Source organism: Pelophylax lessonae (genome assembly GCF_965119305.1).
Source record: "Pelophylax lessonae genome assembly, chromosome: 2".
Classification (NCBI taxonomy): domain Eukaryota; kingdom Metazoa; phylum Chordata; class Amphibia; order Anura; family Ranidae; genus Pelophylax; species Pelophylax lessonae.
This window is the reverse complement of record NC_138769.1, coordinates 601,897,706-601,913,989: the sequence shown is the minus strand read 5'-3', so window position 1 is coordinate 601,913,989 and position 16,284 is coordinate 601,897,706. Positions and strand designations below refer to the sequence as shown.

General features: G+C 43.9%; 1 protein-coding gene across 2 annotated transcripts in view; it reads right to left on the bottom strand.

The window, feature by feature from the left end:
• Window positions 1-16,284, bottom strand: part of MAP3K12 (mitogen-activated protein kinase kinase kinase 12) — a 217,838-nt gene that overhangs the window by 157,884 nt on the left and 43,670 nt on the right. Inside the window, exon 2 of one of the 2 annotated variants that reach the window (XM_082247686.1) lies at window positions 2,871-2,989. The exons of the other annotated variant lie outside the window; for it this stretch is intronic. The gene's annotated coding sequence lies outside the window, so the exon portion shown is untranslated. The remainder of the gene's footprint in view (window positions 1-2,870; window positions 2,990-16,284) is intronic. 2 annotated transcript variants of the gene reach the window in all.

The following is a 16,284-nucleotide window of genomic DNA, read 5'->3' as shown; positions in this document are numbered from 1 at the left end:
GCTTTAATATAAGTTTTGTTAACATATATGTTACGTGTGTGTGCTTGTTTAGAAATGTGTCATCGGTTTGTCGGGAGTTTAGTTCCCGTCTGGCTTGGTGCACTATTAGCTGTAAAACAGCAGTATATGCATTGTTTCCTCTCAGCACTGGTTGAAGGGGTTAACACTGCATGCCCAATGTTTCTCCGCACTTGGATTTTCACTCCAGACACAGAAACCTTGCAAATTTCCCCCCATACACAAACAGCAGCCAATCAGCTGCTAGCTCCTGCCCACTCCTACCAATCAGTGCACATTAGGCTGGTTAACTGCAACTGGATTGGTGGGCACATGGTGGTTCGAAGTGCTTATTGGTGAATTGTAATCTTGGCACAGGTGTTGCTGGGAGATGTTGGGAGGCAGAGTGATATCTCTTCTGTCAGAAAGGAAAAGCAAAATAAAAGAAAAAAACACACAAAAAAACTTCATTGTTTGATGCCCAGCCCTTGTTCTTCTCTACGGCACATAATTCTTTCATTTGACATTCGGGTGCTGCAGTGCAATCTTCTATTTTCCTGATGCACGCTGCTATAATTTTTCTCTCCAGCAAATAGCAGGTTACCAGACTGCAGAGAAGATTTTATAGTCATCGAAAGACCTTGATTTCTAGGGACAGCTCTTTTTTTGTCCCTGGTTTTCAGGGTCAGCCCGTTGTTCTATCAAGTCCTGATTATTCTGTGTACTGCATTCAGTGCTTGTTGGATAACATACTCTAATTTTCAAGTAGCTTTTTTACATCCACAAGACATGATTGGATTTACAGCCCTATTTAGAGGGTCAGTCCACCCAAACATTATATATTATTTATAGTTAGATCCTGGGTGGCTGTGTCAGCCCCTGGCTTCTTACATGTCCTGAATACTCCAACATTGAGGTCCACCTACCATACTTTCTGGCTCTGTTCCTGTTCACGTGGGGGTTTTAGCAGTGGTGTATTTTGGCTTTGTGCTGCCCTAGGCAAGACTAAAATTGGGTGCCCCCTCCTATGTAAATTTGCCCCACTCCTTCCTTTTTAATGGATGTGACTCCCTCCAAAATTTAAGGACTACAGGTCCCAGCATAAACCCTTGAGATCTCACGAGAGGGGGGGTGGGAGAGAGAGGGGGGTGGGCTTAAACTTTACACCGCTTTTTTTTTTTTTTTAAGGGTAAAATGCTAATATTTTGCATGAGGGAGGGGCTGACCCATTATTTTATACTTTAATAAGACTATGCAAAGCATTAGGAAGGATTTAGGTCATTCAAAGATTTTGCCATAGTCTAACTTAAAACCCAACTCCAGGAAAAGTTAAAAAGTTGTGCCTTGTAGTGAGGCTGCCCCCACACTACAAGCTGAATCCCAGGTATGGATATTCTTGCAAAGTCCAGCATGCGCCAACAAAAGCATGCATGTGCTTATCCTGAAATCTGGAAATCACTGTAGTATGCACTGCTTCTAAAATAATCACTGCTAGATTCCAGGTCATGCGCTGAGCAACTGCCCCGCTGCTTCGTTAACCACTTAAGCCCCGGAAGATTTTACCCCCTTCCTGACCAGGGCCTATTTTGCGATTCGGCACTGTGTGACTTTAACGGACAATTGCGCGGTTGTGCGACGCTGTACCTAAACAAATTTGACGTCCTTTTTTTCCCACAAACAGAGCTTTCTTTTGGTGGTATTTGATCACCTGTGCGATTTTTTGATCATGCGCTATAAACAAAAAAAGAGCGTCAATTTTGCAAAAATAACAATATTTTTCACATTTTTTTATATGAAGTTCCCCCCAAAAAAAAATGTAAAAATCAACATTTTTTAACATTTCGGCCAATTTGTTTTATGCTACATATGTTTGGTAAAAAAAGAAAATCGCAAAAGGCGTATTTTGATTGGTTTGCGCAAAAGTTATCGCGTTTACTAACAAAGGGAAAGATTTTTGTCATTTTTGTTGTTTTTTTTTTTTAACGAGTAATGGCGGCGATCTACGATTTTTTTTGCGGGACTGCGACATTTCGGCGGACAGATCGGACCCTTGACTGACATTTTTGACACTTTTGGGGTTACCAGTGACATTACTGCAGTAATCAGTGCTATAGATATGCATTGTTACTGTAAAAATGACACTGGCAGTGAAGGAGTTAACTGTATTGGAGAGGGAGAGGTTAAGTGTGTCCTAGGGGCGTGTTTCTAACTGTGATTGGCTGTGGCTACTGATGTAGGAACAGTGATCAACGGTCCTACATGGTAGAACCGTCTGATCTCCATTCTTACACAGGGAAGAATGACAGGCGGCTGTGTTTACATTAGCCGCCTGCCTTTCTCCCGCTCTAACGGACGATCGTGAGTGCCTGGCGGACATCGGGTCCGCCGGGCACACGCGCGGGGGGGGGGGGGTCCGTGACCGCGCGGGAGCGCGCCTCCGGCGGCGCGCGGGAGCTCCCTAGAGCCTCACAGGCTAGCGACGTAGCCCTACATCGCTTTGCCTGTGAGGGGCTGACTGCCGACGTAAATAGTCGTGCGGCGGTCGGCAAGCAGTTAATACAGCATGTCACTCACTCAACACGGGCGCCATTCAGAGAACACTTTGCATCTTCTCAATGAATGCAAATTGTTCTCTGATTGGAGGACATAGAGTGGTGAGCTGGTGATGTTATGATCTCCAATTGGCTCAGGACCTGGAAAGCTAAGGGCAATTAGTGTTGAAGCTGCACCTACTGGTGGTTTCCAGCTTCCAGAGGGCTCTTCTATTTATGGAACATGGAGGACCAATGTAACAATGCAAAACTTTCAATACCTGGAAGTTAGTTTTAAATATTTGTTTAGGTCTAGGGCACAGGAAAAGCAATTTTACTTACCAAATCTACCATTTGTGGACTTTCCCTTGAGTCTTCACGTCCTGATGATGTCAGGGGCATCCAATGGCCAGAGCATAGAGAAGAAGAGGCTGGGGACCAGTCTTGCAGAGTGAAGGACCCTGTGAAAGGGAAGGATCAGGTAAGTAAAACTGCTTTTCCTGATCCCCTATGTAAGGGGATCCCAATGTAAAAAAAAAGATTTAACCCTTGCAGTATGGGGCAGCCCAACTGTAAGGAAGGATTTTTAATTTCTCCAGAGTTCTGCTTTACCTTTTGCAAAAATCAACAAAAATGGTGGCCATTTACATCATCATAATCTGACCAACCAGGCTCCTCTGGGGGAATGACAACACAGAAAGAACTCTCTCATGCTCTACAATTAGTGATAATGTAAGCAGCCTCCATTTGGGTTGATCTTAGCAACAGAGTTAGGCTAGGCAACCATGACAAAACTTTAGTTTACGTGGAAAAAAAAGGGTTTATTATTATTATTATTATACATGATTTATATAGCGCCAACAGTTTGCGCAGAGCTTAACAAAATGAAGGCAGACATAACATTACAGTTACAATACAATTTGGAACAAGAGGAATCATAGGGCCCTGCTCGTTAGAGCTTACAATCATATTGATTACTTGATAGACATGTTAGGCTTATTACAGCAGAGCTGTGAAATGGTCCTGATTCTACATATATTTCTGCTGTGCATTCTCTGCGCTGTTTTACGACCACTGAATGTAAACTCCTATTGCATGCTGTATGTTCTACTCTCACTATACTGCAGTTTTTTAAATTCTGCCCCACAACACTTCCCCCTGTCCAATAATATTGCTGCGATTGTTGCTGTCCTGACTGTACAGCTGGGGTATGGGCCATAACTCTTATCAGACCTCCTCCCTACACCTAACCTATAGTGCTGATGGAAGCACTCGAGTGATGGAGGAAGGATGCAAAGATTGGTTCCCTACTAATTTGGTTAAGAATGCAGCAGCCGGAGCTGCAAAAGCAGACAAACTAATCACTTTACAGAATGGTACATTTGTTTTTAGTAGGATACAATTGCAGATGAATACAGTGTGCGTGTATTTGAACATGCTTCATTGTATTCACTGTATTGTATTATTCTACCTTCATTTTCAATTTAAAGTGATACTAAACACACACGGTTTCATTTACATTGTCCCTTCTATTTCTGTATGTGGATGATGGCACTGTAATTATTTTAATAAAAAATAAAAAAATCAAAGTACCTTTTTCCTAATCTATATACAGCTGTCACATAATCCAGCTTTTTCCCAGACTGTCTGTAGGGAAACATAAGCAGGGGGGGCTTCTAGTTCTCTGCTGCTAGTCACGTGTTCAAAAAAAAAAAACAGCCTTTGGAATCCCAAGTAAAAATAAATAATTTATATTACTAAACTGTTTTAAATTGACATACACATATATATACAGTAAAACCTTGGTTTGAGAGTAACTTGGTTTGACAGTGTTTTGCAAGACAAGCAAAATTTTTTTTTGAAATGTTGACATGATAAACAAGCGATGTCTTGATATACAAGTAGCGTCACATCACAACTATAAAAAAAAAAGAGAGGCGCCTCTAAGTGTAGTAATATGGTTACGTTTAACCACTTAAGGACCGGAGGATTTGGTTGCTCAATGACCAGGCCCTATTTTGCGATTTGGCACTGCGTTACTTTAACAGACAATTGCGTGGTCGGGCGACGCTGTACCCAAACAAACTGACCCCTGCACTGTGTACACTGGGTTTACATTTCATGTTCTTGACTCCTAACATGCGCCTGATCCCTGCAACCTGTTTATAATGTGCTCCTGACCCCTGCACTCTGTGCGGTACATACTCCTGACCACTCTTCTGTGTTTTATGTACTTCTGACCCTTACACTCTGTGCATTATGTATCTCTGACAGCTTCACTCTGTGTTTTATGTACTCCTGACCCCTGCGCTCTGTGCATTATGTATTCCTTTCTTCTGCACTCTTTGTGTTATATACTCCATGCACTTATGCTCTGTGCATGATATACCCCTTACCCCATGCATTAGGTATGCATAATCTTTGCACTCTGTTTATTTTGTACTCCTGACCACTGCATCCGGTGCATTACATATTTATGCCCCTTGTTCTCTGTGCATTACACACTTCTGTCCACTACACTCTGTGTATTACATAGTCCTGACCCTTCCATTAAAAATACCATGTTGCACATCACATACACCTGACCCCTTTTCTTTATATATTGCAGACTTCTGACCCATGCACTCTTTATGCTTTATTGTACAATACATATTCCTGGTCTGCTGGTTGCTAAGTAGTCCTAACTATATTAAGGGGGGTTGTGTACAGAATAGCTCATAGATTTTTTTTTTTTTTAATGAGACTTTTAAATAGGACTTTGAGTCTCTCACTAGTGGCACTGTATGTAAAGCATAATTTGTCTGTATAAAGATTATTTAATCCAGGCATGTCCAACCTGCGGCCCGGAACCTCAAGCAATGCGGCCCACTGCCACCTGACAATTTTTTTTTTGCTGGGGAGGAAGGAAGTCAGGTCGGGGGGCACGGTCACAGCAGCTTCCAACTAACGGTAGGCAGAGACTGCCTCAGAGGGGGGGGGGGGGGCATATGCAGTGCTTCTGACTCCTACCACCATGACCACTTCAAATCATTGAAGTGGTCATGGTGGTTAGAGTGTTCCTTTATTATCTCTCAGAAGAAGTAAACCTCTGTATACTGATTCCATTTCATTTCATCATCCTCTAGTTGTGTTAAATTAGTGAGGGGGGGGGGGGGGGGGGCGCGGTGGCGCGGGAAGGGCGCGGCGGCATTTTATTACTTATATACCTTAACTATAGTACATATTTTATATGCGGCCCGAGAAAATTTCTCTACACTCAATGTGGCCCAGAGAAGCCAAAAGGTTGGACACCCATTATTTAATCTTTGTGCCGGGGAGTAGGGAGGGAGGGAATAGGCACAGGTTTTGTTTATCCATGCACCTTTAAGCCACATCGACTTTAAAGCGGAGTTCCGGGCACAAAAAAGATTTTTTTTTTTTGTGCCCCTCCGCTAGGTATGCCGCACCTGAAAAGGAATTGGATAGTTATTTTTTTTTTTTTGTTTACTCACCTTTTAATTGACGATCGTAAATACTCACCTATGACAGCTTCCTCCTCCAGCGCCGAGGCTCACCCCGTCATTTCCTGCCTCGCGATGATTCCTGGGAGCTAAACGTCATAGCTCCCAGGAATCAATGCGCCACACCGGCCCCACTCGTCATTTCCGGGCGACGCCGCATTCCCCTGCTAAACAGCTTCTGGGCATGCCCAGAAGCTGTTTAGGAATGCGGCGCCGCGCCGGAAGTGACGAGAGGGGCCGGTGCAGTGCATTCTGGGACACAAAGACGCGGAAGAAGACAGAGAAGAGGACCGCGCCGGCTTCAGCTGCCCACAACCAAGATGGAAACGCTGTGGAAGAAAATTTCTAAGTAAGTATTTCTTCTAAAAGGTAAGTGCGAACCGGGACAGATCAGAGGCTAGCCATTGTGGAATGTGCTAGCCCTGACTGTCCCGGGGGTATGTTCAACAAAAAAACGTTTCTCTGCCCGGAACTCCGCTTTAAAGTACACCCAAAATGAGCCTCATTCCTCTTCTCAGTGTGTCCAAGGATGTACTTGGCCTTGCAAAATTCTATCAACACCCCTGGGGGCAGAACACCGCAGCCTCTAACAGGTAACTTGGGGGAACACAGTGATCAGGAGGGTTCCAATATCTCACCTGGCAATTACTGCAGCACTGGAACTGACTGTACACGGCTTTCCTTACTGCCCAAAACAGATGTGCATGTGTAACTATAGTACCCGTGTTCATGGGAGACACTACCCAAAAAGACAATGTAAGACATGTATGCACATGTGGCTGTTATTGATGTCTCTAGCCTGCCTAATACGGAGGATATTAGAAGATGCTTAATCTTTCTGGTTTGTGTCAATTGTAGACTAGTTTCCATGTGCTTAGGCGTAGCTTCTGTCTGGATTGCAATCCGTCTGTCTGGATTTTGTCCCAGTAGTCAGATTTTGTGATGTACTGTCTGGTTTTAAGATAATTATATGGGATTTAGGAAAAAAATGGGTCAACGGAGCATAGGCAGTGCACAGATAAAGTCAGGGTTTAAATTATTCTCGCTGCTCTGTCTTTCGATTTAGTAGCCAGGAGATGCTTTCTAATCTGTCCACTTGCTCACTGTCCTACCAATGGCAGGTAAAATCTGGGGGTACTGTGCAATATTATATCATGTCTTTAGATTCCTATAGAGCGGTGGCAGCATTTCCATGTAGTGCTTTTACTAACCAGGAAAATGTGTCTGCGGACCTCCAAATACTTACTCATGATTTTCATGGGAAATGTTCAGCTCTGTGCTACATTTTCTTACAACTGTTTGAAAGGAGCTAAATATCCTGCAGACGAAAACTTTGCTGAAAGTACTTTGGCAGCTGCTGAACACAGAAATCCAAAGAGTCTGTAGTGCTAATTACTTTTATCACCAGACTTCTGTCTGGTACAATAAGGGTGCTGTCCAGGTAAAAGCTCTTTTCCTGTCCCAGAGAATCCAACAGACCTCTGCACTGCTATTTCTAGCTCTCCTTCCTTCCAAAAGCCAGAGTAAAGCGCCGTACACACGATAAGAAATTTGGAAGGGAAAATTCGTCCGACGACCTATCTGCCGATTTTCGGATTGTAAGTATGGTGCTTTCGACAGCCGACTCCGACTTTTCGGCTGACAAAATCCTGATGTGCAGGCTATAAAATGTTTATTGTCCGCCAAAACAACGTCCGATTTTCGTCTCATTAGTACAGCTTTCGACGGAAAAAAATCTTAAGAGCAAGACTAGGCATGCTCAGAGATGAAAGAACACATACAAAGCAATCCAACACATGACATCACTTCTGAAGTAGAATTCTGTCGTACGGGAAAATTCGTATGAAAAAAACCTCTTCACTTTCCACATCAGACTAGCATGCCACAAAAAAACGGATGACAGATCTTTCGATAATCTGATCGTGTGTACGGGGCTTAACACCCTACAACAATAGACCAAGGAACATAGGTTCACAGATCTCCCTACTGGCAACTAGGCACAAGTAAAATATCACTATTGAGCACACTGATTACCTATCACCATTGGGATGTAAAATCATCGGAAACCTGGGGTTCGCCTCGAAGACACCAGCACTCAAGAATGCCTCTTAACATCTGCATGAGAGTACCTTTAAAGGACTGTGAGTCCTTTGACTTCACCTTTGCAGGTATGTCGTGGCAGCACAAGCTTGAAGCTGGGAGTAGGGATGTAGGAATAACCTTGCACTTGTATGTTGAACTTTGGAATGTTAATTATGCACTTTTTCTAAATAAAATATTGAAACGTTGTCCCTGCCTGGTCTGAAGTTACTTAAAAGGTGTATTGCAAATAACTGGAACACACATAGCTCACTCAGTCTTAACACATTGGGCTATGAATATATCGGTGTGGAGTGGAGTAGTGTGAAGACACAAGTGGTTACCTAGGGTAACGGAAGTTTAACAAGCAGCCTGTCGATAGCGTGTACCTTTTATAGGTGGCACAGCCTCTAGCAGCGAGGGAGATGTTGTCGGCATACTTTCCACCAGTGGTCTGTCTCCCAGGGCAACTTGAGCGGATTAGCACCACAGAGTTCACCAACCTGTACAGAGGTATGGAGGTTCAGGAGTTAAGGGCAAGTGTGGAACCCGTGCAGAGTGCATGGCAGGGCCCACTCCACTACTTGGGAGTAGGAGTGAAAAATGCTGGTGGATATGGACAGAGCTTAGCATGTCCCTCCTAAATGTAGATTACAGAGAAGGTGTACATTGTCATGGGAAAATGAGAGTTAACTAGAGGACAGTTGCGTTGTCAGTGTACATGGTGTACCTTATTCTCTGAGAGTAGAGATCCACCTTAAGGTCAAGTATTCCCCCATGGCAACCTCAGCCTTGACATAGGGCATTGATAAAGACAGCACAAAACGTAGGTACCCCATGTGTAGAAAAGTAACCCTATATCAAGTGCCTAGTAGCCCAGAAAAACCCACCTTGGGGTAAGCCTCTCATGTGACCCTTGCTTGGTGCCCGATGAGGAGGGAAACACAGAGGAGGTGAAAAACCTCCTACCTACTACCTTTTTTGCTTACATGCTTTACCTTACCTTGCTTCCACGCCACTCAGTTTAGCTGCCAGAAATGAAGTGAAGTACTAGGTGCTTTCTTTTGGGAATGAGTGAGCATGTGTCTCACTGTCATTTCTCATGTGACAGAGCTAGTTACCTCATGAATGGCCTGTCGCTATTACTCAGGGGTGGGAACGGAGCTCATAGCCCTCTGTGAGCTACAGGAAGTCTGTTTGGAGGTTGTGCAGAGTTATCTTTTCCTGATCCTGAAAACCTAAAAGAGTAGCGCAGGAGTAAGCATAGGTGAGTATAAACTGCTGGGCAGGGGAGGATTTAAAGAACAACTAAAGGCTCCTGTATGACCATCTAAACAAGTCCCAAACACAGTTACTATGTAACGCACAAGCCACATAAAGTAAACCAAAATCTTCCTTTACCCTCCTTGAGTGAGCTAAATCCTCCTTCATTTTTGTCTCACGTGCTCCCCCTTACAGACACTGCACATCACAGGGGAGGTTTCAGCAACACAGGCGGTGCTGTTCATCCAGAAAGCAGTGGACTATGTGTGGACAGGTGTTGACTGAAAAGCTATAAGCTTGTGAATAAGCACTGACAATGCTAACAGCCATGCCCCCTACAACACTATAGTGCACATGTGTCAAACACCAGGCCAGGGAGGCGAATCCGGCCCTCCAGGCCATTTCATGTGGGCCTTGCAGCCAGGGCTTTTTTTCAGCCAGAACATAGCGAAACTCTATTCCGCCACCTCTGGCTCCCGTCCTCTCTTCCCCGCTCACCACTATCACTTGTAAACACAGAAGCCTTATGTGTTTACAAGGACAGCTTTCCTCTTGGCGACTCGCGGCTCTCACATATACGTGCCTGCCCTACATGCACTCATGGCAGGAACAGATGATGACCAAGGATCTCCCTGCATGTACACAGTACACTCCTTAATTCTACACTCTGCACACAGTACACTCCTTAACCATGCACTCTGTATGTAGCGCACTGCTGAACTCTGCACATAGCGCACTCATGAATTCTGCATTCTGCAAGTAGCGTACTCCTGAACTCTGCACGTAGCGCACTCATGAATTCTGCAATCTGTACAGAGCATACTCCTGAACCCTGCACTCCGTTATGTAGCACCCTCCTGAACTCTGCATACATAGTCTTACAGATACAACCGGCCCTTTGAGGGAAACCATAATGGCGATGCGGCCCTTGATGAAATTGAGTTTGACACCCCTGCTATAGTGCAAGCAGGCACAGCCTGTGCTCTGAATTCAGGAGCAGTGCAGCATCATTGCCAAGCCATGACCTAAAGCAGCTTCAACAGATATTTGTATAACTTTGCAAGGGGACTAAGGGAAAACTGTAAGTGCTGATGCATTTATAAAAAATGGCCATAGTTCCTTTTACTTTACAATGCATGGACAAATAAAAGAGTTACTTACTTTAAGCTACAATTTATTTCACACTTACACAAAGTAAACTGAAATAGCCACTTTATTTTTTAAGAGCAATGACTACGACAGCTAACACCAAACAAGGTACCCAAAAAGATCATTATTTTGAGAGGAAACAGCAACCATTAAAACAAGAGGGCTTCCCCATAGGCTGCACAGGTTAAACCCTGCTCTGTCCTACACCTGCTGGAGATGTGGCCACCCAGATGGAGACTTTTTTCAGATTTTTTTGAACTGCTTCTTTTTCCTCGGTTCTGGACAGAGTTAGTGGACATAATCAATGCAGTTCACTAGGCTTGCCTTACCCTGTAGGTGAAATTGTGTCTACTGGGCCTGGTAGAGTTCATGGCTCCCACTGTAGCCAAAAGAACGATTTTGGGTCTGTTACTCTTTTATACTAGAAAATCAAATACTATGCATTGGAAAAAAGCAACACCTCCTTCTCTACTCTTCTGAAAATGTCTAATTAATTCAACTCTTCCTCTATCCCAGGATTCCTCTGAAAACAGGGACAGGAAGAAAAAGTTCAATAATTGTATGGGCAAAATGGCTGGGCCCCTGAACATGTTTCCCTATCTAACATGGAGCCTGCTTAAGGCCCTCTTAAATCTGCCATGGCTATCCGGGAGTCTCTATTATGAGGAGATGCTCTATCTCATGAATTCTGGCATTGTGGACTGGCATGTGAGCCATCCCGTTAGACTTTTGGTAACTGTTAATTGTATTGTGTATGTGAACCTACTAGTTACCTCTCCTGCGCAAGTTGGGACTTTCAAGTTTTTAACTCTTTATCTATATAAAAACCAATAAAATAGACTAAAAAATAGAAGAAAAAGGGCTTCAGTTAAGTTATCCATCCAATAGGTGTAAATCCACTGGATCAAGCCACTCCCCTGGTGAGATTTTCAGTCAGCCGAAAACAATACCAAACTGCCAAGTGGCACACAGAATATTACATTGGCATAAGGGTCTCCCCACTCAGGGTTCCCCGCTCCAATGTAGGAAATGCCATGAAGACTGCACCACCAGACCTGACTCATTTTGTACAGTGCTTTGCCTACATGGTGTTGAGAAAGACCAAGTCACGTTTAGACTCGGTTCACACTATTACGACTTGCCAGGCGACTTGGTTTTTTTTTGTTTTTCATTTGTTTCTTTTAACCACTTAAGCCCCGGAGGATTTTCCTGCTAAAAGACCAGGGGGTATTTTGCGATTCGCCACTGCGTGACTTTAACGGACAATTGCGCGGTCGTGCGACGCTGTACCTAAACGAATTTGACGTCCTTTTTTTCCCACAAACAGAGCTTTCTTTTGGTGGTATTTGATCACCTGTGCGATTTTTTGATCACGCGCTATAAACAAAAAAAGAGCGACAATTTTGCAAAAATAGCAATATTTTTCACATTTTTTTATATGAAATTCCCCAAAAAAAAAATGTAAAAATCAAAATTTTTTAACATTTTTGGCCAATTTGTTTTATCCTACCTATGTTTGGTAAAAAAAATCGCAAAAAGCGTATTTTGATTGGTTTGCGCAAAAGTTATCGCGTTTACTAACAAAGGGAAAGATTTTTGTCATTTTTGTTGTTTTTTTTTTTAACGCGTAATGGCGGCGATCTGCGATTTTTTTTGCGGTACTGCGACATTGCGGCGGACAGATCGGACCCTTGACTGACATTTTTGACACTTTTGGGGTTACCAGTGACATTTCTACAGTAATCAGTGCTATACATATGCACTGTTACTGTAAAAATACACTGGCAGTGAAGGGGTTAACTTTATTTGGGAGGGAGGGGCTGTGTGTGTCCCTAGGGGCGTGATTCTTACTGTGATTGGCTGTGGCTCTAGCTGTATGGACACTGATCAACGGATCTACATACTAGATCCGAGTAATCAGTGTCTTTACAGCGATGAGAATGACAGGCAGCTTGTTTACATAAGCTGCCTGACATTCTCCCTCTTCCCCCGACGATCGCCGAGTGGCCGGCGGACATCGGGTCCGCTGGTCACACGCGCGGGGGGGGTGCGTGACCGCGCGGGAGCGGGAGCGCGCCTCCGCGGGCGCGCGCTCGCTCCCCAGACCCTCCCAGGCTAGTGACGTTAATTAACGTCACTCTGCCTGGCAGGGGCTGACCGCCGCAGTAAATCTACTTGCGGCGGTCGGCAAGCAGTTAAATATAAATTTAAGTTGTCCTTCTATATTGATGATTCTCCTACCTCATAGCATTGCAACCATTTTTTTTCAACCATGGTAAATATATTTATATAAGATGTATGCATAAGAGTATTTACCATCATTGAGTATTGGTTGAACTTCAGTCACCATCAGTCAACTTTTTTCATGGCTTCACACTTGCCTTTTGACAACTGATTGCACTATACCATGTAAAAAAAGAGAAATAGTATATTGTAGTGGATCCAAGATGGGAAAACCCACTCTGTATCCATAAAAGAGTTCTGATATTCTTGTTGATATGGAAACTCTCTTTAAACATAGGGCCTAAATAAATATATCTTAAACCATATCCAAATTGTCAATTTAAGACTTTGTTGGACATGTTTTTGAATCCTCTAAATTTTTCTGCCCCTGATACTAACCAGATGATAAATACCTAAATATGGTATCTACCAAAGGAAAGGGGAGAGGAAGAGTGTTTAGGAAGAGCCACTAATTGACTTACCTAAATTTCAGGCCTCAAAGTTATTTTGCAAATACCACTGCTCAGTGCTGATTTTCTACATGGCCAATATACACTCACCGGCCACTTTAATTGGTACACCTTGCTAGTACGGGGTTGAACCCCCTTTTGCCTTTAGAACTGCCTCAATTCTTCATGGCATAGATTCAACAAGGTGTTATAAACATTCCTCAGAGACTTTGGTCCATATTGACATGATAGCAAATTTTCAAATTTGTCGGCAGAACGTGATACGAATTTCCCATTTCACCACATCCCAAAGGTGTTCTATTAGATTGAGATCTGGTGACTGTGGAGGCCATTGGAGTAAAGTGACCTCATTGTCATGTTCAAGAAATCAGTCTGAAATGATTTGAGCTATGTGACATGGTGCATTATGCTGCTGGAAGTGGCCATCAGAAGATGGATACACTGTTGTCATCAAGGGATGGACATGGTCAGCATTTAAAAGATGCTCAATTGGTACTAAGGGGCCCAAAGTGTGCCAAGAAAATATCCTCCACACCATTTCACCACCACCACCGCCAGCCTGAACCGTTAATACAAGGTAGGTTGGATCCATGCTTTCATGTTGTTTAAGCCAAATTCTGACCCTACCATCTGATAGTCACAGCTGAAATCGAAGGATCATCAGACCAGGCAACGTTTTTCCAATTTTCTATTGTCCAATTATGGTGAGCCTGTGTGAATTGTAGTCTCTGTTTCCTATTCCTAGCTGACAGGAGTGTTTCCCGGTGTGGTCTTCTGCTGTAGACCATCTACTTCAAGGTTCAATGTGTTGTGCGTTCAGAGATGGTATTCTGCATACCTTGGTTGTAATGAGAGGTTATTCGAGTTACTGTTGCCTTTCTATCATCTCGAACCAGTCTGCCCATTCTCCTCTGACCTCTGTCATTAACAAGGCATTTCCGTCCACACAATAGCCGCTCACTAGATATTTTCTCTTTTTTGGACCATTCTCTGTAAACCCTAGAGATGGTTGTGCATGAAAATCCCAGTAGATCAGCAGTTTTTGAAATACTCAGACCAGTCCGTCTGCCATCAACAACCATGCCATGTTCAGAGTCACTTAAATCCCCTTTCTTCCCCATTCTGTTGCTCAGTTTGAAATTCAGCAAATCGTCTTCACCATGTCTAGATGCCTAAATGTATTGAGTTGATGCCATGTGATTGGCTGATTAGCAATTTGTGTTACCAAGCAATTGAACAGTTGTACCTAATAAAGTGGCCGGTGAGTGTAGGTTGTGGCCTAGAGCAGCAGGCTTGACAGGATTGGTGCACTCACATTCCTTTGTGTAATAAAAGGCTCTAGGGCAGTGATGGCGAACCTTGGCATCCCAGATGTTTTGGACTACATTTCCCATGATGCTCAGCTACACTGCAGAGTGCATGAGCATCATGGGAAATGTAGGTCCAAAACATCTGGGATGCCAAGGTTCACCATCACTGCTCTAGGGTCTACCAGCCTGGCTGGTTGAGCAATCAAGCCAGATTCTGATTATTTTAGTCAATGCTCTTGTGTTGCAGGATAGGGACCTTAGATTGTAAGCTCCTTGAAGGTAGGGACTGATGTGAAGGTATAAAAATCGTCAGTGCGACAAAAAGTGGGCAAACTGTCTCTTTCAGCCTCTTCATTCACCCTAAGGATGTGCCCCTTTGCTATGAAGTTTGACACCAAGACTTGGCAGTCTGGGTTTGTTGCAGAGCAGTAAAAGGTATAAATTTGGGTCTGAACAAGTGATACACCCCACTAGGACAAGCATACTATGGCCGCCTTTAGCAGAAAGCCAGTTAGAAGGTGTTAATGTTGTTTCGCGGCACTCGTTCATATTTTGAATGATTTCTTCTTGCAGGTTGTACTGCTGAGTACATGCTTTCACCATGATGACATTGCCACTGACTACCGCCTGTGACATATTCTTACAATCTTCACACTAAGTGCCAATTACTCTTAAAGAGCCATCCCCCACTGTTTTGTCAGTTGTTACAAATGCTGCTGAGAGACGATGGCCGAGTGCTCCTTGTCTAAATCTCAGTAAAGCCACTTTTTACTGTGTTCTCCCAGTGTCCCATTGAGTCTATTCATCCAAGACCTGAAGGTCAAGGGGGCAACGAAGACTGCCGCTGTGACAAGTGGGAGACGTATGAGCTTCTGTATAGCAGTGAAAGGGTTATTTCTGCTGTACCCCCCTCTATACGCACTGACAGGTGCAGATGTGCATTAGAACCAATCAGAGAATAAAGAAGTTTTACTTTTTTTTTTATGAACTTGCTTTTCATATCTCTGAGAAAAGACATCGCTCTGCCTCCCAACATCTCTCAGCAACACCTGTGCCCGGCTTCTTTTCTACCAATCAGCACACAGTACCCCCTACGCCCACCAATGGCAAAGTGCTAGTATTGGCTGTTTATAAGTGAGGTGTTCTGTTATTGGTAGGTGTGGTGAAAAGGTGCAAGATGATTGGAGCTCAGTGAGTGGGGAGGAATTTTGCAGAGTTTCCCCTTCGAGGAGAGCCAAAGAGAAAGAGCAGAGCACCCAAACACTATAAATAAAAGATGCTCGCCAGCCGTCTGCCTCCCCCTGGACTGACCTCGCAGCGACAAGACTCCGGACAGTCACTCCTTGCCTCTCAACAGCACTATGCAACGTGAGCTGGTGACACCCTCCAATAAGAACACATATGGGACATTTAAACAGCCAATCAAGGTCTATGACTATGTTCCTCTCATCCAATCATAGAATGCCGCCAGGCAGCCCTGTACTCCTATCACAAGGATTTCGGACCATAATTGGAAGGCTGGTAAGGGAGTTGGCCTGGGGAGATGGGTGGAGGGAAAAGACGCATTAAGTGGTAATAAATGGGGGGGTGCGTGAGAGCACGTGTTTCAGAATATCAGCATGCTGTGTCAGCAGCTCTGCATTTGTGCCACCATTCTAAACATCTCCGTTAGGTTCAGAGTTTGAAGAGTGTGAAGTTGAAAGTGCAATCAGACATATGCAAAGTGCAATTGCTGATATCAACCTTTACCAATCTCTATGCT